Below are 11,177 nucleotides of genomic sequence, written 5' to 3' on the forward strand. Positions count from 1 at the left end.
GAATGGAGCCCAGATTTTCTAACACCAAAACTCTCTTTCCAGCTAACCTGATTTATTATCAGTAAGTAGATTTGTTTAATGTTTCGCATCATGTTAGGTTTAGAGTAAATAATTAAATGCACTAATATGAGAATTTAATGATTCTACTTATGGTTTTTACAGGAAAAGAGCACTTTTTTAAAAAATAAAAATGAGAGAGGCACAATACTTTTGCAAGGAAATTCTGGAACCGTCTAATCATGGTTTTCTCATCATATTATAAATACCTCAATGTAATAAATCTGTACTAGTTTTCTATTACTGTATAATTAAACACCATAAATTTAACATCTTAAAAAAAAAAAAACACCCATTTACTATCTCCTAGTTTCTGTGGGTCAGTCCTGTACAGCCCAATTGGCTGGGTCCTCTGTTTACGGTCTCATAAAGCTGATATAAGCTCCTTTTTGGTAGCTCTGAGCAAAAACCTACTTCCAAACTCACTCAGATTACTAGCAGAATTCATTTCCTTCTCATGCTGCCATGTAACTCTCCACCTCCTTCAAGGAAGATAAATGTGCTGAGTCCTCATGCTTTGAATATTTCTGCATTCTGCCTGCCTCTTCTGCTTTTAAAGGCTCATGTAACTTACACTGGGCCCATTTGGATAATACAGGATAATCACCCTAACTTAAGGTCAACTGATTAATAAATTTAATTACAACATAAAGTCCCTTTTGCCATGTAACATATTCATCAATGTAACACCAAAGAGTGAAGGCACAAGGGTCAAACTTTTGCCTACTACACAAATTGTATCAGCTGTTCTAACAGCCTTCTATAAAAATTACTGAGTGACCAATTCTCCATGCTTTCATGCTGAACACTTCCTACCTTATGATTTTGGTCTATGTGTATCTTTGACATTATTTTTCTAAGCATTATTGGTTAGAAGGAAAGAGATCAATGCTTTTCTACCAGTCATTGTCTTTACCAAACACTGAAAAAATGAGAAAAGTTTACATATATTTGCATAGCCCCAAACTACTTTATTCCTGATATCACTCTGCACTTAAAGCATTTACATTCTGCCTGACATTATATTTATCTATGCACCTACTTTGCTTTTCTTCCTTTACTGAACTCCAGACTCAGGAACATCATGTCTCAAACATCCCGTGCAGTGCCCTACTGAGTCCCTTATGGAGCAGGCATCACAAAATCTTTACTGAACAGATAGATGAAATAGGCTAGTGTTAGCAGCTGTGGGTTCTTAGCTAACAACATTTATGATTATATTGTGTTTAAATGAATTATTTTAAGGCATCTTCCAGCTTTTCTATTAGATTATTCTGCTCCATCTGTTAGTCAGTCATGCAGTGTTTAAGGGATCAGAGAGAAGAGTGAGCAAAAGAGAGTAAGAAAGCCCAGGGGAGGTAGAAAAAAAAAAAAAAAAACAAGCAAAGCTGAGAGAGATTTAAAAAGATTCAACTCTGTGAAAGAATGATAAAGGTTTAGTAAACAAGAACTGAAGAATGTCTACTGGATTTTACAACATGGCAAGGCTTCTTTTGACAAGGCTAGTTTTTTTTTTTTAGTGGAATAGTGGGGACAGAAACCTACTGGGGAAGATTCAGTAGGAAGTAAAAAAGTGAACACAGCATAAGTGGGCAATTATGGAAAAACTTGATTATAATAAAGTAAAATTATGTTTTTAGTAGGTGTTCCTATTTTCAAACAAAACGTTAGTCAAAAGTTTTCAAATGGACCTTCCCTAAGTTTTTTTTTTTTTTTAATTTTTTTTTTCAACGTTTTTATTTATTTTTGGGACAGAGAGAGAGCATGAACGGGGGAGGGGCAGAGAGAGGGAGACACAGAATCAGAAACAGGCTCCAGGCTCTGAGCCATCAGCCCAGAGCCCGATGCGGGGCTCGAACTCACGGACCGCAAGATCGTGACCTGGCTGAAGTCAGACGCTTAACCGACTGCGCCACCCAGGCGCCCCGAACCTTCCCTAAGTTTTAATAGATTTCAAAGAACAATATGGAGGTAGATGTTATTATCACCACAACAATCATGATGGAGTGGAATTTCACATTATGTTAAAATCTAAGTTATCCCCTGAATTGGAATAGTAAGGGGAAAATTATAGCAGAGTTTTTCCTTCTAACATTATTTATTTTGAAGATACCAAAAACTAGACAATAACATGAGTAAATAGAGTTGTTTTTCCTACTAAGGGAATCTAACCATACATTCAAAATAAAATAAATATTTTATTTGAAAATTACCCATGAAACTGATAATTGGCATTTCCATAAATTGTGCTTTTCAAAGTGCTTTCACAACTATCATTAGTATCTGATGATTCCCCAAATTGGGATTTGGGGCTTTCTTTTTTCTCAATATTCTTTTATGTTCTAATTGGAAATTAGTCACAAAAATATAAAATTAATTTACCCAGGATCAAAAACTTAATTAACAGGAAAGCTAAAACTCTTGATTCTAAATCCAACACTTTTCAGCCTCAGTCATGAAGTTGCCATAATTAGAGTCCACAATAATTTACAAAAACATATTATAATATAATCAAAGCTTTAATGACCCCAGCAAACTTCATGCAAATGGTAATATCTAATGTGCTTGCATCACTTAAGAGTCTATGAATCAACATTACCAACAAATTAAGAGAGATCTAGAACCCAAGGAAAGACAGTTTGTAAGGATGATTCCTCATTTCACTAAATAAATGTACTCCTGGAAAGTTACATGTGAATGCAATTTTAATAAATTCTTATGTTGAAGGAATGACATAATTTATGACAACAGCAGTTTTCAACTCCCCTTCCATTTTTATTAGCATAATCACTTCCAAGAAAATACTTCACAGGATGTTATAAAATGAACTATGTCCACTCAAAATTCCTATGTTGAAGCCCTAACCCCAAATGTGTCTGTCTGCACCTGGAGATAAGGCCTTTAAGGAGATAATTAAGATAAAATGAGGTTATAAGAGTGGGCTCTGTAAGATTGGTGTCTTTGAGACCAGAGGCCCCAAGCCCCCTCCCCGCAGGAAACACACAGAGGAAAGGGCAGTGAGGGCATGGTGATGACAAGGACTTGCATAGAGTAGAAAAAAAATGCTCATCAAATTTGCCAACACCTTGATTTTGGAATTCTAGCTAAAGAACTGTGAGAAAATACATTTCCATTGTTTAGGCCATATAGGCTGTGGTATTTTGTTATGGTAGTCCCAGCGGACTAGTACATGGGTTCAGAAACATTTCTGGGGAAACTTTAGGGCTTCATGTAAAACAATTTGAAAACTGCTGTGCTAAAGAAATTTCTTATACTGCAAATAATCACAATCTAATTAATGTTTTATGTGCATTGAACACATAACTCTCAAAGTAAATTAAGGTTAAAAGCATCTGCATATTTATTCCATAATCATAAAGCATGACTTATTTATACACTGAAACCAAATTTTAAATGTCAAATCATTGCAACTATGATATAAATCCAAGTTAACAAATATATATCAATGGTTAAAATAGATTAGTGTAATGGATGATCAGTAAGGCACAGATGTTTGTCCTACGTTCTACAAAGCTAATTGCTTAGGGTTGCAAAGTAAAACTAATTGGCTTTTAGGCAACATGTACAAAAGTGCTTTACAAATTAAGAGACAATCTACATGTTCACTTTTATAATTAACATTTGGAATATTTACCAAAACATAATGATAAAATGGGGACAGATTTTAAATTTCATGAAAAGTTCTACCCAACTGAAGTTATTAGCCAATATATGAAAGGATCTAATGAACCAGAAAAGCATTAATTCTGAATGGTAGGAATATGGACGTTACAATATTCTTGGTTTTTACCTATGTACTTTACATTTTTAATACTAAAAATAAAAAGAGGCTGTGGGAAACCTTTTTCTCAACCTCATTCCTTAGAAATACCACAAGGTCCTCCAAATTGAGGAAATCCCAGAGCTGTGTCTGATTCTCAAGTGATTACAACTTAGTCCAAGGAGGCACGTGAAACATAATTATAAGCAGTGTAGTATCACTAAGGTGATACTTTTCTAACCTAGACCTTGGGGCCACCTAAATTAGGATCAATAAGACTCCTTAGAACAAATATTTTAAAACTCTGCTGGGATCAAATAAAGCTGAAACTATCTATGAAATTACTCTTAGGAGAATCTAAAATAATAGGCACTGAAAATTGGTATCTGATAAAAAGTGTGCAATTTTTAACATGTTTGAACAGCTACCATTAGTATTCAATGGCATAACATGGAAAAATATGCATACCTCTCTAACTTTACACTGTGCATCTTAGCACATGTATGAGTGGAATGGCAGCAAAAAGGGCACATACAAGAAGCTAATTGGACTATTGCAATATAAACAGTATATGCTATTTCACATACTCTAGCCAGCTACTATATGGCCCACGAAGAAATGATTTATGGAGGATAACTACAAAACTAAGGAAACATTGACTATCAGGCACACTAAGTGAGACCGGGAGACAGACATACACATACAGGACTTTCTGTAAAGTAAATATTCATTCATTCATCCATTTACTGATTCAATAAATACTGAGCAACAGCTCATATATTTAAAATGTAATAAATAATGATAAAAATCCTTGCCCTCATAGAGCTTTGAATCCTCTGGAGAAGAGAGACTTAAAAAGTAAAACTGATGATTTTACAGAGCGATAACTACTAGGAAAGAAATAAAGCATGGATATATATTAAGACAGCAGAACACTCAAGGGCAAGGCCTACTTTAAACAGTCATATACAAAGGACCAAAGAGGCAGAAATAGCATGACCATTATATAACGAAAAACAGTTCCAGGGAGCCTGGGTGACTCAGTTAAGCGTCTGACTTAGGAATTCTCTCTCCTTCCCTCTCTGCCTGTCCCACTAGTGTGCACTCTCAAAAAAATAAATAAACAAACTTAAAAGAAAAAAAGTTCCGTATGGTAGACTAGAATACATACTGATGAGGTTAAAAGAGAATAGTAAGAAAAGAACCCAAAGGAGAAAGCAGGGGTCATCAGATGAACAACTCTGTTGCCATTAAGAAATTTATTTTCTATTCAGAAGACAACAAGGACTCCTACATTAAGAATTAAACCAAAGGAGAAAGATAACTCTGATTTTCACTTTATCATTGCAATTGGGATAACTGGACTAGACACAGGGAAACCAGTCTGGATAGTCCTACAGAAATCCAAGTGAGAGACAATGGCCTCAACTAGGGTAGAGACCGTAAGGGTTGCGTGGACTGAACTGAGAGAGATTAAAAAGCATAAGTCAATCAGGATTTGGTAATTTAATAAATGTGAAGGACAAAAAAAAAAAAAAAAAGTCCAGAAAAATTATCAGGTATGTTTTAACGAATGAAATGACAGTGGCACCATTTACAAGCCAAGGAACAATAAATACTAGGTTACAAAAAACCAAAGTTAACCCTTGAACAGTGCAGGCATTAGAGGTGCCAATCCTGTACACAGTTAAAACTCTGCATATAACTTTTGACTCCTCCAAATCTTAAATAGCCGACTACTGACCAGAAGCTTTACCTATAACATGTAAAATCGATTAACATATTGATATCACACATGTTTATATTACACATAAATCATATAATTATGTAATTTAAATTATATTATATGTATATATAATCTATTATATATTATGTATAATATATTAAAAACTTTTTATTTATATTACATATGTATATTGCACATAATATATACTATTACAAATAATATATATTATTACATATATTATATATTACAATGTTATTACATATATTTATATGGTGTTATATACCATATTCTTTTGTTTTTTAAGTTAATTCATTTTCAGAGAAATAGCAAGCAGGGCAGGAGCACAGAGAGAGAGAGAATCCCAAGCAGGCTCCGTGCTGCCAGTGCAAAGCCTGACTTGGTGCTCAAACTCAAGACTGCAATATCATGACCCGAGCCAAAATCAAGAGTCAGATACCCAGCTGACTGAGTCACTCAGGCACCCCTACCATACTCTTAAAAAAAGAAAATGTTAAGAAAAGCATAAAGAACAGAAAATACACTCACAGTATTGTACTATATTTACTGAAAAATTCTGCATGTAAGTGGACAGGTATACAAACATGTGCTTTCAAGGGTCAACCGTATTACAAATTTAACAGCTTCTCTAACCAAGCTCTGGTTCTCTATTACTAACTTGAATGTATGGCTAAGAATAAATATTTCTCTTTGGGTCTTAGTATCTTCATCTTTTGCCATTTTGACCTCCCAACCTTGGGCTACTATTGGCCCCTCTCTGCAGTCACTCCATGTGGTCATGTCTGTGCTGATGCCTCTGCTGCTGAGGGGCCTAACAGGCCTAACCCTGGCGGAGTTTCGGTTCTGTGTACCCTGATCCATTCCAAGCTGCTACAGAAGCAGCTCAGGACCATGGATGTCATTATTGGACTCACCTCCTGCTTCCTGTGTTTCCTCCTGCCATCAGGCTGGGGTCCTATCACATTGAGCTACTCGAACCAGGAGTGAAGGGGGCTGTCCTATTGCTCACCCTGCAACCTGACCACCCCCAGTCTATCCTGATCATGTCTGCTACATTCCTGGTCAGCCTTCCCAGGATCATATTACATACAGCTACCTCTTCTGCAATCATTACTCCTAGATTTCCCCATGGTGACATCTTGGGACCAAATACATTGGTTTATAAGGCCCTGCTCAACAGGGAGCTCCTTATAATAAGGTCTATTTAAACCTTGGGGGGTGGAGGTAACCTTCATCTGTTAAGTCAAGAGCTCTGAGAGAAAGAAGTTAGGATTTAGTTTGGGAAATGAGTCTAGGATCATACTTAAGATTTCTGACTTGGGTAAGAAGGTGGGGGTATTGGGGCGCCTGGGTGGCTCAGTCGGTTAAGCGTCCGACTTCGGCTCAGGTCACGATCTCACGGTCCGTGAGTTCGAGCCCCGCGTCGGGCTCTGGGCTGATGGCTCAGAGCCTGGAGCCTGTTTCCGATTCTGGGTCTCCCTCTCTCTCTGCCCCTCCCCCGTTCATGCTCTGTCTCTCTCTGTCTCAAAAATAAATAAACGTTAAAAAAAAAAATTAAAAAAAAAAAAAAAAAAGAAGGTGGGGGTATTGTGCTATGTAACTAAAGGTATTAGTCAGAGTAGTCAAGGTTATGCTGTAGTAACAAATAAGACCTAAAGCTCAACCATTTACAACAGCAGTTGGCAAACTATGGCCCACAAACTGAGTGCTTGTTTTTTGTAAAATAAGTTTTATTAGAACACAGCCAAATCCATTCATTGAGGAATTAGTCTGTAGTTGTGACAGAGACTATAAGGAACAAAAGTCTACAATATCTAGTATCTGACCCTTTAAGAAATGGTGTGTCAATCACTCAGTTACAGCAACAAAATTTTATTTCTGGCCTACGTTGATGACTGGTTAGCAGTGGCTTTGTAACCTATCATCTTCACCCAAAAATGGGCAGCACTGACTTAGAAAAGTATAAGTTATCATAGCAAAGGGAATAGAGAACATGGAGAAAATCCACTGGTCTTAAAAATTCTGCTCAAAGTGTAACCTATCATGTTTCCTTGCATTTCACTGGCCAAAAACAAGTCACATAGCCATGCCTGAATTCACTAGCAGGGAGATGTATACTTCTCCCAAAGCGAAGGAAACCAAATCTTTTTTAGTTGCCATACAAAAATCTGCTCCTCCTGCCCCATTTTCCTGAATTTGTGCCACTAAGTAAGGGTTGATACCCTTTAACTTCCTCTACAAATAGGTATGATCATGGGACTGTGCTCTTCCTAATAGAACAATAGAAGTGAAGTATGCAATTCTGCCTCACTTCTTGAAAGAAAATTGTTTGCCCTATACATTCTTACCCTTTCCTGCAGCTGAAACATTCTACAACAAAGAAAAACAAAATACCCTAGGGTGGAGCAATAAAATGTTAAGAACCTGGGGGCACCTGTGTGGCTCAGTCAGTTAAGCATCCAACTCTGATTTTGGCTCAGGTCATGATCTCACAGTTTCTAAGTTCAAGCCCCACGTCGGGCTGACAGGTTGGGATTCTCCTGCCTTCTGCCCCTAACCCACTCACACTCTCTCAAATTGAATAAATAAGCATTAAAAAAAAGATTTTTTAAAAAATGTTAAGAACCTGGATCCCTGAATAACCTCATGGAATACAGTTGTCCCAGGGTAGACAAATCAGATTGTTGTAACAGATACAAATAAATTTAATGCTTATTTAAACAATTATATTTTTGAGTTTCTTTCTTACAGTAGTTTAGTCTCTAGCTAATATTGACTCATCAGCATTTTTTCAATGAAGATGTTCAATATGTAGTTGGTATACTGGCCTTCAAACTAAGATTCTGGATGAAAATATAAGTCATTAACATATGAGGTTTTAAAATCATGGGAATAAACAAGAATAGCCAAGACGAATATATAAAATGAGACTAGAAGAAGGTCTGGAACAAACTTCTGTAGTATAAAAAACTTTTAAGAACTCAGACAAAAAAAAAAAAAAAGATCTGGGAAAGGAGACTACTAGGAGTAAAAGGAAAAACTGGAAAGGAGTGTAGGAAAAAAACTAAAAGAAAACAGTGTTTCAAGGAAAGAACAATTAGAGAAATTAAAAAGATGTGGAATAAAAAGTAACACTTCAACTTAGCAATTAGAACATCATTCAAGCTTTTCACTGTAAAGAATTTTTATTGCAATGGAATGTTACAGAAAGAAGAAAAATTTCAAGGGACTGAGGAGTGAATGGGAAGTAAACAGAATAGCAAATAAAGAAAATTATTTCAAAAGATCTATCTATAAAACTGAGATAGACACCTTCTGGGTGGCCCATAATGATCATCATCTCCTGGTATTCATTGCCCCTATAGAATTCACTTCCCCTTGCTGCCCTCCTCCCACAGCTTTGGTTATAAGCCAAATCCAGTGACATTACTCTAAAACATGGCAAAAGTGAAAGTAGGTCATATCTAAGATTTGGTTACAAAAATATCATGACTTTATTTGTCTTAGCCCTTCTCTCTCATTCATTGGCTCTGTTGCAATGTGGGAAGCAGTCATATGGAGAAGTAATGCCCCCATAGAACTGCAATGTCGTGAGGGGCCCTGTGGATAAGCCATGACAAAGAAATGAATCCTGACAATAGCCATGTAACTGAGATTAGAAGTGGATTCTTCTTCAGTTGAGCCTTCAGATGAGACTGCATACCAGGCTAACAGCTTGATAACAGCCTAATGAGAAACTCTGAGCCAGAGGCATCCAGCTCTAGGTCACCTTCAGATTCCTAACACAGAAAAATGACAAGAGAATACATGTATGATGTTCATTTTTAAAAGTTTTTATTTTAATTCCAGTTAAACAACATACAGCGTTATATTAACTTCAGGTGTACAATATAGAGATCCAACAATTCCATACATCACCTGGTGCTCATCACCAAAAGTACACTCCTTAATATCCACCACCTATTTAATCCCAACCCTCCACCAACCTCCCCTCGAGTAACTGTCAATTTGTTCTCTATACTGAAGAGTCTGTTACTTGGTCTCTCTCTCTCTTTTCTCCTTTGCTCATTTGTTTCTTGAATTCTACATATGAGTGAAATCATATGGTCTTTGTCTTTCTCTGATTTATTTCACTTAGCATTATAGTCTCTAGCTCCATCCATGTCACTGCAAATGGCAAGATTTCATTCTTTTTTATGGCTGAATAACATTCCATGATGTGTGTGTGTGTGTGTGTGTGTGTGTGTGTGTGTGTGTGTGTGTGTATCTCCATCCATTCATCCATCAATGAACACTTGGGCTGCTCCCACATCTTGGCTATTGTAAATAATGCTGCTATAAACATAAGGGTGCATGCATCCCTTTCAATTAGTGTTTTTGTATTCTCTGGGTAAATACCCAGGGGAGTGGTTACTGAATCATAGGGTAGTTCTATTTTTAACTTTCTGAGGAACCTATATACTGTTTTCCACAGCTGCTGCACCAGTTTACAAGAGTGTTATTTTTTCTTTACATGCTCACCAACACCTGTTGTTTCTCGAGTTGTTGATTTTAGCCATTCTGACAGGTATGAGGTGATATCTCATTGTAGGTCTGATTTGCATTTCTCTGATAAGTGATGAACATCTTTTCATGTGTTTCTTGGCCATCTGCATGTCTTCTTTGGAAAAATGTCTAATCATGTCTATTGCCCATTTTTTAACAGGATTTTTTTTTAGGTGTTGAGTTATAGAAGTTCTTTATATATTTTAGACACCAACACTTTATCAGATATGTCATATATAAACATCTTCAAGAGTTCCATAGGTTGCCTTTTAGTTTTGTTGTGTCATTCGTTGTGTGTATTTTTAATACAGTAGCATAGTTTATTTTTGCTTTTGTTTCCCTTGCCTCAGGAGACATACCTAGAAAAAAAGTTGCTATTGCCCATGTCAAAGAGGTTACTGTGTTCTCTTCTAGGATTTTTATGATTTTGGGTCTCACATTTAGGCATTTAATCCCTTTTGATTTTGTGTAAGGTATAAGAATGTGGGCCAGTTTCATTCTCTTGCATGTTGCTGTCCAGTTTACCCAACACCATTTGTTGAAGAGGCTGTCTTTTTCCCACTGGATAGTCTTTCCTGCTTTGTCAAAGATTAACTGACCATACAGCTGTTGGTTCATTTCTGGATTTTCTATTCTGTTTCACTGATTACTATAGCACTGTAATACAATTTTAAGTCCAGAATTATGATTCCTCCAGCTTTGCTTTTCTTTTTCAAGGTTGTATGGCTATTTGGAATCTTCTGTGGTTTCATACAAATTTCAGACTTGTTTATTTTAGTTCTGTGAAAAATGCTGTTGGTGTTTTGACAGGGCTTACATTAAAGGTGTAGATTGCTGGGGCCCATGGGTGGCTCAGTCGGCTGAGTGTCCAACTCAATTTCAGCTCAGGTCATTATTCCAGAGTCATAGGATCAAGTCCTATGTTGTACTCTATGCTGAGCATGGAGACTGCTTAAGATTCTCTCTCCCTCTGCCTCTCTCTCCCACTCCCACTCGCTCTCTAAAAACAAAACAAAACAAAACAAAACAAAACAAAACAAAACAAAACAA

General features: G+C 36.6%; 1 protein-coding gene and 1 long non-coding RNA gene across 3 annotated transcripts in view; both read right to left on the minus strand.

The window, feature by feature from the left end:
* RSF1 (remodeling and spacing factor 1) overlaps positions 1–11,177 on the minus strand; it is a 163,586-nt gene that overhangs the window by 97,607 nt on the left and 54,802 nt on the right. The gene's annotated exons all lie outside the window — the stretch shown is intronic.
* Positions 20–5,680, minus strand: LOC121039338 (uncharacterized). The gene is made up of 2 exons (XR_005794717.1): positions 1,989–5,680; positions 20–1,748 (listed from the first exon to the last, which is right to left on the minus strand). It is a non-coding gene; the product is annotated as an uncharacterized LOC121039338 (long non-coding RNA).

This window comes from Herpailurus yagouaroundi, unplaced genomic scaffold (assembly GCF_014898765.1).
Source record: "Herpailurus yagouaroundi ecotype Mexico unplaced genomic scaffold, PumYag 180, whole genome shotgun sequence".
In the NCBI taxonomy this organism is placed as follows: Eukaryota; Metazoa; Chordata; class Mammalia; order Carnivora; family Felidae; genus Herpailurus; species Herpailurus yagouaroundi.